The 10,549-nt window shown below is 39.7% G+C and overlaps 1 protein-coding gene across 2 annotated transcripts in view; it reads right to left on the bottom strand.

The window, feature by feature from the left end:
* Positions 1-10,549, bottom strand: part of LOC117398350 (kelch-like protein 33) — a 74,601-nt gene that overhangs the window by 5,339 nt on the left and 58,713 nt on the right. Inside the window, exon 6 of one of the 2 annotated variants that reach the window (XR_009320188.1) lies at positions 6,607-6,627. The exons of the other annotated variant lie outside the window; for it this stretch is intronic. The gene's annotated coding sequence lies outside the window, so the exon portion shown is untranslated. Of the gene's footprint in view, positions 1-6,606; positions 6,628-10,549 lie in introns of those variants that run through there. 2 annotated transcript variants of the gene reach the window in all.

Genomic DNA, 10,549 nt, shown 5'->3' with positions numbered 1-10,549 from the left:
TTATTTATTTGTTGTAGCCTGTGACTTCTATTGGACTTTATTGTTTTCATTTTCACATCATTATGTAGTATAAATATCTGGGTCCGTACAGGTCCTTTAGTTTAGAACAACAAGAAAGAATGTGACTTTAGTGTCTCTATATAGTGCAAGTATGTTTCACCTCAGGTCATGCCCTTATTCTCCAGAAGCACTTTCCATGAGGCAAACTTCTCATCAGCCAGGATCTTCAATATGTGGACAAGAGCAAAGAAACCTGCGAGTATTAAATCCTGTTGATCCTATTTCACTGTATAACATTCAAACACAAACAAATCCTTTAAAAAAAGCTAAATGTGTATTTAATTTTTAACTCTGTAATGGCCAAACATTTTTTGGAAATGAGAAAAGCTACTTCATGTAACTTGATTCCGTTTCCGCCGCCCCCCCCCCCCCCCCCCTTCTTTTTTCAGCAACACAATGCATATGATAAAGTCTGGATTGTGAGGCTGAATTAAAAAGTATACATGATAGAGAAATTGGGTATTTCAGGGTTTTTAGTGGTATATTTTTCATAGCATTTATAAAGAATAAAATTGGCAAACAATTTCAAATTATTATTTTTTTGTGTGTGTTTTTTTTGTGTGTTGTGTTTTTTTGTTTGTTTTTTTAAACCAGGATAGAACCCTGGAGATATACATCTCATTTACAAGGGGGTTCTGGCAAGAGAGGGTGGCAAGAAATAACAGTATAAAATCAATGGCAAAAAAGAGACCAATCATTCAAACAAGACAAAAAATACTTAAAACAATCCTAATTTAAACAGCTTTTTTTGTGGTTGCTTTCTGCTCACATAAAGCCCTGTTGTAGTATATTTATTTAAATGCTTTAGAAAAAAAAAAAAAAAAAAAAAAACAGCGTTTACAAATGCAGTGTATAACCGATATTCATCTAAGCAAGTGCGCCATGTGTGTACACATAAAAAGAAGACACAAATAAAAGCAGTGATGATGGAGGATGGACACGAGAGCACCTGCACAGTTGTTTTGACATTTGTGCCTGTGCTCTCTCTCATGTAGGCTTTTTTTTAAGTTTAGTTTGCCACAAATACACTTGTAATTAGATTTCTTTATCAGATCAGTCTATTAAAACTTTTTTTATTACATACGTTTAAAGATTGCTCTCTTTGATTTACCTTGTGACGTTTTTATTACTGTTTGTTTTAGTCATGAGTAGATTTTAATTGTTGTTTTTTGATATTATTGATTGATAATATTGTCTCTCTGTGTAACTGTTTACAAAACCAAACTGTATTTAGTAGTGCTTAATTAGGACATTGCCTCTTTATTTATTAGTGTTATTATTATTTATTTCTTAGCAGACGCCCCTATCCAGGGCAACTTATAATTGTTACAAGATATTACATTATGTTTACATACAATTACCCATTTATACAGTTGGGTTTTTATTGGAGCAATGTAGGTAAAGTACCTTGCTCAAGAGTACAGCAGCAGTGTCCCCCACCTGGGATTGAACCCATAACCCTCCGGTCAAGAGTCCAGAGCCCTAACCACTACTCCATACTGCTGTCAGTAGACACCCGTGGGAGAAAAAATGCACAGCAGTATAGTGAAGTTTTTCAAAAATGCTACGGGGAATGAAAGACAAGTTGAAGACCCCCCTGCAGCAAGCTGTAGCACTAGCAGTACCAGCAACACTGTCAGGAAAGCAAAGGTAGGCTGTTATTCACAGAGAGTGATTCGGATTGGATAAGGGTAGTTAAAATAGAAAGACAGGTAGCCAATTCACAACATTAATACTTTCAGAAATTAATTCTGGAACTTTAATACATTCTAAATTCAGGTACTTAAACTGTTAAGTGGGACTCTGCAAAAAGCTCAAGTTTTGAGAATATTTAATGCAAGTGCAATACACACAAATAAGATTTTTTTTTTTTTATCAGAAACAGACACATCAGAAATGTCTTTTATTGTGCCAAAAGATGGACTTGTAAGGGATGAGTACATCAGAAAGGGTCCCATTCAAACTGTTTGAGATGCTTACCCTTACACTTTGCTTGGACCAAAGGAAGACGTTTTAACAGTAACTGGTTTCTAAAATACCGTTGAATAGAGTACAACAGGATCAAAGATTCCTGTGCGCTGGACGGATAGGAACGTGAAAATACGTGTCCTTCAGGTCCACTGTTGTAAACCAGTTGCCCAGCTGGACAGACTGGAGGATGTGGCGACTTGTGACCATCTGGAACCTCCTCCCCTTCAAGAACTGGTTGAGGTGTCTCAGGTCTAGGATGGGGTGAAGGCCGTTGTCCTTTTTTGGCACAAAGAAGTATCTCAAGTAGAACCCATCTCCTTGAGAGGTGCGTTCTATGAGACGGATGGCTTGTTTGAAAACCAGTGTTTCTATTTCTTGTCTGGTGAGCATCCAGAAGTCTGAGGTCCAGTTGCGCCAGTATTGCAGCTGGTGTTGAGCAACGGATGGGTCTGAGGCCGCAAGCCTTCAGGGCCCTTGCTGGGGCTGCCGAGGCTGGGGTCGGAAGCTTTCTTTGAGGCTGCCTGGGGTGGTTCCGTTGGAACTGTCTCCCTGGGCACTGGTGCCCCACATCCGGCGTTTCCCTGTCCTTGCTGACAGCCCTGTGTATTAGCTGCCGCAGAGGCCGGAAGAAGGTGCCTCAGGACGTCCTGTGGTGGCGTGGGGATTGGAATGGTCCGGGTTACTGCGGGGTTATGGAAACTGTGGAACACCTGATGGTTGAATGTGCTAGATATAGTGAAGTGAGATTAGAGGTAGGGGAAGAGCTGAGGGCTTTGAATATTCAGAATAATTGTTTTAGGGATGGTATAGGGGATGGTAATAGAATAGATAGGGGTATGGTCAGGTATATAGGGAAATTCATTAGGAAGACGGAGATTTAACAAGTCTTAAAAAAATAATTATAATAAATCAGGAATCAAAGTGTTGGGCTCACAATAACTATAATCAAAACAAACAGTAGGTGGCGACAAGAAGCTTTGGCAAAAGCTTGGCAGCCATTACAAGAAGAAAAAAAAACAAACAGGAGGGTGTTGTGGGCAGTGAACCGAGCAGGAGAGCTCACTGCACAGAGAGTGCATAACCAAGGAAAGGATAAAGCGAAGCGCCACTATCCAGAAACAAGACACGAAGAACATTGGAAATTAACAAAGGGAGTATGCTGACTTTGTGTTTGGAAATATAACTGTGGTTAATTGATATCAGCGAACACTTAACTAAAACGAAGTAGCTTCGGTAGTATACGCTGATCAGCAAGGAACTGCCAGGAGGATTGGGAGAGAGTGAGAGAGAGGAAGCAATTCTCTTTCCCAAAGTGTCTATTTTAATTAAATGTGATATATTTACAACGCCATACCTTCAAAATAATATCATCTCCGACATTGCAAGGGGAGCGCAAAGTTAATTTAAATAGCAACATGAATGGAAAAAGTGGGCGGGGGACGCTCAGCATAGATCGCAAACACCTGTCTTACGCCTCAGGTAAAAACCTTACGCTTTCAATCCAGAGCGCTAATTTTAGATATCAGTGCAGCAGGTGAGCACAGCATTGATAAATTAAAAATCTACCTGTGGTCCTGAATCAAGTGTCTTCCGACAGTCCGAAACTCGTTGTCTCTCTCTGTTAAAACCCGACTCTAATCCCAAACGTTTTTTTCGTTATAAAATGAAACATTTTTCTGCTATTTTCCGACAGGTGGAATGGGTGCAATTTAAATAAAGGAGGCGGAATAACTATTCAGTATTTAAATGAGAAACCTATGTGTTAATGACGCAAATGACAGTTGTTACGTAATTTCAGGATTTCAGTTCAATGGACAGGTGGGATTGAAATAGTAGTTAGGTGGAGAAACAAAACAGATGTGTGTTTCAGGAGATGGAGAAACAAGACATGATAGAACATCATAATAAAGCAAGTACGTCAGGACAGAGAGAAAAAAAAATAAAGTTAGATAGCTCATGTAACCTAATTTTGAATATTAATTAAATTAGTTTCATGTAGTCAATTTTGGGTTATGCTAAAATTAAAACTAAATGAATACATAAATAAATATAGAAATACATAAATAAATATATAGACGTGTATTTTATTTTATTTATTTATTTTTCATTTTGGCATAAAATATCCTCCATACCTGGTTGCACTTTATGAAAAATAACACGTGCATGTATAATAGGATATCATAGAAACACTTGGTGGCAAAGAACGATAGGGGTGTGAATGATACTAGGAATGCATGACCCTTCAGGATGCTTGACTCTAAATCCTCTTTAAGTTCATCACCTAAATACAATGTCATAGCGTTATTCATTTGATATCGTCATAGCACTTGCTCTTCTATAAGGTCCAAACACGTGGCCCATTGACGATACACCGGTGAGGTATACTTTCGACTGCAATTCTATACTGGGGAGGCAGCTACAGTATCCCTTTCAAAAATCGCAGCAATCCCAAGCAGCACATCACCATCACCCTTAGTTCAGTCAGAGTCACTCCACCCACAGCAGACCTTTTAAATTTAGCACGAGTCTGTTTGAAACAGGTTCCCACCTTCATTACGACTCTTTGAAATTGGTGGAACCACTTTAGATGCAAAATACTCAATCCTACCACATCAACTTCTGATTTTTGCATGGGGGGGGGTATGTTAATTAGGTTCCCACTTCATTTGCATAACATTCTTCATAGTGTCGGAATTGGGGTTTAGTGACTGTTCTCATTCTTCCTGGCCGTTTTTGATTTTTGCTCGGAACACAGAAAAGTCGGAAAAATGGTCAGAAAAGCTTTGATATTCAGGGCCTATTTGTCCAAAAAGTTTAATCGTTATTGCCACTTTTTTATAGCTACAAATATAGATAGGGGTGACTGGGGACAGTTCAGTTGAATTTCTCCATTCAGAAGCAAACTAGCGTGCCATCACTCACTCAACGCTTGCTCAGTTCAGATCTCTGTCCATCTGTGGAAGAGGAGCTGCCTGTGTCAAAGCCCTGGAATTTCATCTACAGAAACCTAGGAGAGTACATTTTTCCCCCAATTTTCTTTTTGTGATGTATACCTGTGTTACACGTTTTATGGATCCAGGCTCTTTGCATTCTCATCCCTGATCTCTGTACTTACAGTTGACACAAATGAATGTTTAGTGACGGCTCCCTGGGTTGGGGCCAGTTGTAACACCAAAAGTGCATATTCTAAATGAAAATGTCAATGTTGTTTTTTGGGTACCTAAAGGGGTTATCTACACATTTAATGTGTGTTCTTTTTTTCTCTACCAAATGCCCACATGACCTTAAATACCTTGCAAGATCCATCCATTATCATTAACCGCTTACTCCTTTACAGGGTCGCGGTGAGCCAGAGCCTAACCCGGCATACACAGGGCGCAAGGCGAGACAACACCCTGGACAGGTCGCCAGTCCATCGCAGGGAACCACACACACTCACTTACACAGAGGGCAATTTAGAGTGACCAATCAACCTAGCCAGCATGTCTTTGGACTGTGGGAGGAAACCAGAGTACCCGGAGAAAACCCATGCGAACACGGAGGCCGGATTTGTACACAGAACCCTACGCCACTGTGCCCCCCCTATACTGCAAATTGTCAAAGACTAATATTTCAACAGATACCAGAATACATGATTACATGATTGTAATTACAAATTGTAATATATATATATATATATATATATATATATATATATATATATATATATATATATATATATATATACACAATTTAATAATACACAAAATGTAAAAAAAAAAAAAAACACACACTTGATGCTTTGCGTAATTTATTGGCACATACAGAAAATTATTAGGAAAGACTTATGAATACAATATTCATTATATAATTAAATGCCATATAAGCTGCACAGTTGTGCTAATTTCATATTACCATACAACAGATTTAAACAGTTTTAAATTATGAGGACTGCTAACCATTTTTAGATTTAAGATTATTGTATTTTGGCTTATTGGATTTTGGATTCTTGGGTTTTGGCTTTTATTTTATTTTTTTAAACTCATTGCACTTGTTGTAGAATACATTAATGTATCTAAGACCTAATCGCTTTTTCAAAAACAGTTCAAGTTTGCTAAGGGACATTTCCTGCACATTAAAATCTTCATTTTTAACAATACGTCTATCACTCTCTTTATCATTACGACCTATCACTGCGAAAGTTGGGAAAAGGTGTTCTTGTCCATGACCATTAGTAAATTCTCTACAACAATAAGCTGACCACAAGTATTCTGGTATAGCCACTCTTCTTAAATTACCTTTTTGAATCCATTTATCATTTATATAAGGCATCACTCCAGTCACAATATAGGCATCTGATTTACAATACTGTTCAAGTCTCTTAAGAATTTTATTTTCATGGTCACTCCATGGTGGAGAATTTGATTTTTTGTGCTGTGGTACAATGTTTGTCATTATGAATGTAGAGCATTGACTGAATCCATCCCACTGGTGTGAATTGGGGTTCAAGTGACCTCTAGTGTAGCCTGAGTCTTTGTAATCATCATCCATTGCTTGTGTGTCAAATAATTCCCGGTCTTCTTGCATTTCATCAGCATTTCCTTTGGGATATGCAAGCTGTAATACACAGAATTGTAAGAAATCAAACCCAGTGTACTTATGAGATTTGAAGGTTGTAAGGGTTAAAATCCAAACACTCATAAGATTTAATGAAAGTTCTTTACCCAGTGTGCAAACGACTTCTAACAAAAAATATTACAATAATAATAATAACAAACGTCTCGTTTACAAAGTTTAAAGACCGGGTGGCTAAAAACTGTAAAATACATTTGGGACATATGGTTTATCATAATTTATATATTTGTGTGTAGAACAAGTGTAAGTATAATAAGAATAAGGTAAAGACATTTTAAAAACAAGAATCAAACATTTCTCTTTCTGTTATTCCTGTACAGTTTATTTGGAGTGAATGTAACGTTAAGGATCTCCTTTCTGACCAAGTATTGTGTAACCTCTCTAAATCTGACCTCCTTTTCTTTCCCTCATCCTCCTCTGATCTCTCTATCTCTGTTCCTCTGGAATCTACCACATTCTCTCCCTCCTCCTCAGCTAAGAACCACGGAGTCACCCTGGACCCCTTCCTCTCTTATTCCCAGCACATCTCCCCTCTGGCACGCACTTGCCGATTCTTCCTGAGCAACATCCATAGAATCCGACCCTTCCTCAACAACTACGCCACCCAGCTCCTGGTCCAGGCCTTGGTACTCTCCCGCCTAGACTACTGCAACTCCCTCCTGGCTGGCCTCCCTACGCCACTACCCATCCGCTCCAGCTCATCCAGAACTCATCTGCTCGCCTGGTGTTCTCTCTGCCTCGCTTCTCCCATGCAACTCCACTGCTCCGCTCACTCCACTGGCTCCCGATCACCGCTCGCATCCAGTTCAAGACTCTTGTACTAGCCTACAGATGCCTTGACCAGACTGCACCCAGCTACCTCCAGACCCTCATCTCTCTCTACACCCCCACTCGATCTCTCCACTCCTCCTGCACTAGAAGACTGGCTCTACCTCCTTTACGCTCCCCTGCCTCCAGAGCTCTCTCCTTCTCCACCCTCGCCCCGCAGTGGTGGAATGACCTTCTTACAGATGTCAGGACTGCCCAGTCCCTGACCACCTTCCGGCGCCTGTAGAACTCCTCTGTTATTCCCCCTGGACACTTATCACTTAAATAATACATGTACAGAAATTGGAGTTTTAACATCTAAAAAGGGCAATGTGCACTGGGTTACTTCTTAAATCAGAACCACAAAAACGGAACACACCAGTGCAACGCCATTACTTCTCTCCACTGCAATTGGAGACATCAGCGACTGGAAGCTAGCAGCTGCACTCCAAGCCTCGTTTTGAGTCTGTCGTGAATAAGGTGTATTGCGCTTCCCTTCTGGGTGATATACGTTCCATTCCTCCCTCTCATGTGACACTGGCATATTAACAATGCCGTTTATCCCATCTGTTTAATGGGCTGAAGCCGGGCTGTGCTCGCTCAGAAATGGGAGCGACCAAATCCACCGTGCACATGCGCAGTAGCAGCCAGCCATCAACCAGGACTGGCTATGATTGGCTTAAAAAAGGCTGGAGCGCAGCCGGTTAGCGAACACGGTGATCAGGCGATCAGCGCGCATGTGCCAAGACAACAAAGGCTATAAATATGAGCAGCACGACTTTGTCTCTTCTCAGTCTTGCATGGTGTGTTAGAAAGACAGGAAACATTTAAGCTGTTTAAATATTAAAATAAAATGCACAAGTCTAATTATCTTTATCTAACTTTAAATTAATGTTATTTGTCTTATTTGTTCAACTTCGTTCTTTTCAGTTTTAATCTGCCTTTATTTAGCGCCGTCTGTCTCTTTTTCTCCCGAGGCTGCTGCCCTTGAGCAATGCTTTAACTTAAGCTCAGTAATATCTTGCTGTGTTAGGCAATATTTCTTTTTTTTGTTAGAATATAAGAATATAAGAAAGTTTACAAACGAGAGGAGGCCATTCAGCCCATCTTGCTCGTTTGGTTGTTAGTAGCTTATTGATCCCAGAATCTCATCAAGCAGCTTCTTGAAGGATCCCAGGGTGTCAGCTTCAACATCATTACTGGGGAGTTGGTTTCAGACCCTCACAATTCTCTGTGTAAAAAAGTGCCTCCTATTTTCTGTTCTGAATGCCCCTTTATCTAATCTCCATTTGTGACCCCTGGTCCTTGTTTCTTTTTTCAGGTCAAAAAAGTCCCTGGGTCAACATTGTCTATACCTTTTAGGATTTTGAATGTTTGAATCAGATCGCCGCGTAGTCTTCTTTGTTCAAGACTGAATAGATTCAATTATTTTAGCCTGTCTGCATACGACATGCCTTACTAATGCATTGTAAAGTTTTAACATTACTTCCCTTGATTTAAATTCAACACTTTTCACAATATATCCAAGCATCTTGTTGGCCTTTTTTATAGCTTCCCCACATTGTCTAGATGAAGACATTTCTGAGTCAACATAAATTCCTAGGTCTTTTTCATAGTTCCCTTCTTCAATTTCAGTATCTCCCATATGATATTTACAATGCACATTTTTATTGCCTGGATGCAATACTTTACACTTTTCTCTATTAAATGTCATTTGCCATGTGTCTTCCCAGTTCTGAATGCTGTCTAGATCATTTTGAATGACCTTTGCTGCAGCAACTGTGATTGCCACTCCTCCTATTTTTGTGTTGTCTGCAAATTTAACAAGTTTGCTTACTATACCAGAATCTAATGTAGATCAGGAATAGCTGAGGACCTAATACCGATCCCTGTGGTGCTCCACTGGTTACCTCACTCCATTTTGAGGTTTCTCCTCTAATCAGTACTTTCTGTTTTCTACATGTTAACCACTCCCTAATCCATGTGCTTGCATTTCCTTGAATCTCTACTGCATTCAGTTTGAGAATTAATCTTTTATGTGACCACTACTGCCTGTTTTGGGTAATCGGTTATTAAATATACTGTACAGTATATTTATATTATTTTAATATTTTATTTTATTTTGTTTTAATCTTGTTGATAGCTGTGTCCAGCTCTTTTTTCTAGATGTTTTTTTTTCTTCTTTGGCCTTAATTGTGACTTCCATTTAAGGTCTTATTTTTTCCTGTTCTTGGCCTTTGAACTTGGGATTGATTTAGATTTAGGGCCAACATGAATTTAAATAAAATAAGTTTTTGTATCACTTCCAACAAGAAACAGATCCACTGGACAGCACATTAATAATGACGTTGCAAAACAGATGTTACATAAATAAAATGCAACGACCTCCTTAGATATCTTATTAAAATACTGATATACAAATACAATGCATTCATCTTCGGGGCTATAATGCTTTAATTCTGTTCGACACGTTATGTCAGTTCACAAACTGAACAATTGTTTACCATTGCAGTGTATTGTTTGCAATATGTAGCGGCTAAATTGTAGCCTATTCAAAAACAAGAAGCACCTAAATGTTTGCAACAGCTATACAAACAATATCCAATATATAATTCAGATCCTCAGGAATGTGACCTTCGATCTTGACCAAGCTCATCGGTCAAGATCTCTTCTCTATCCTAATTTCAAGCCCGGGCCTCTCTAAGCCCGCACCTAATTCTGAGCTACAGGCTTGTCGCTCCATCCTTGGTCGAGCGTCCTCTGCTCGATACTGTCTCACTAACAGCTTGTTTCTGCTTCCTCTGCTCTATCCTTACAGCTCCAGCGGACACCCCGTGAAATGTTAGCCTCAGTGTGAAATTCGGGGGGTAGTAGCTGGGCTGTTTCATTAATTAACCTCCTATTTAAACCCCAATCTCACACCTTCTCTGTCTAGTGTTTTGCTTTCTCCTCCTCCTCTCTTTCTCGTGCCTTTGCATCGGTCTCTTCTGCTACCTCGTCCTCTCACTAGGGGGGTTCTCACCGAGTGAGTCAGAGGGGACCCCTGGCCACACTATCCTTGCGCAGCTCATGTGCCTATTCTACCTCACCACGTGAA

Source organism: Acipenser ruthenus, chromosome 54, assembly GCF_902713425.1.
Source record: "Acipenser ruthenus chromosome 54, fAciRut3.2 maternal haplotype, whole genome shotgun sequence".
In the NCBI taxonomy this organism is placed as follows: Eukaryota; Metazoa; Chordata; class Actinopteri; order Acipenseriformes; family Acipenseridae; genus Acipenser; species Acipenser ruthenus.
This window is presented reverse-complemented; position numbering and strand designations above follow the sequence as displayed.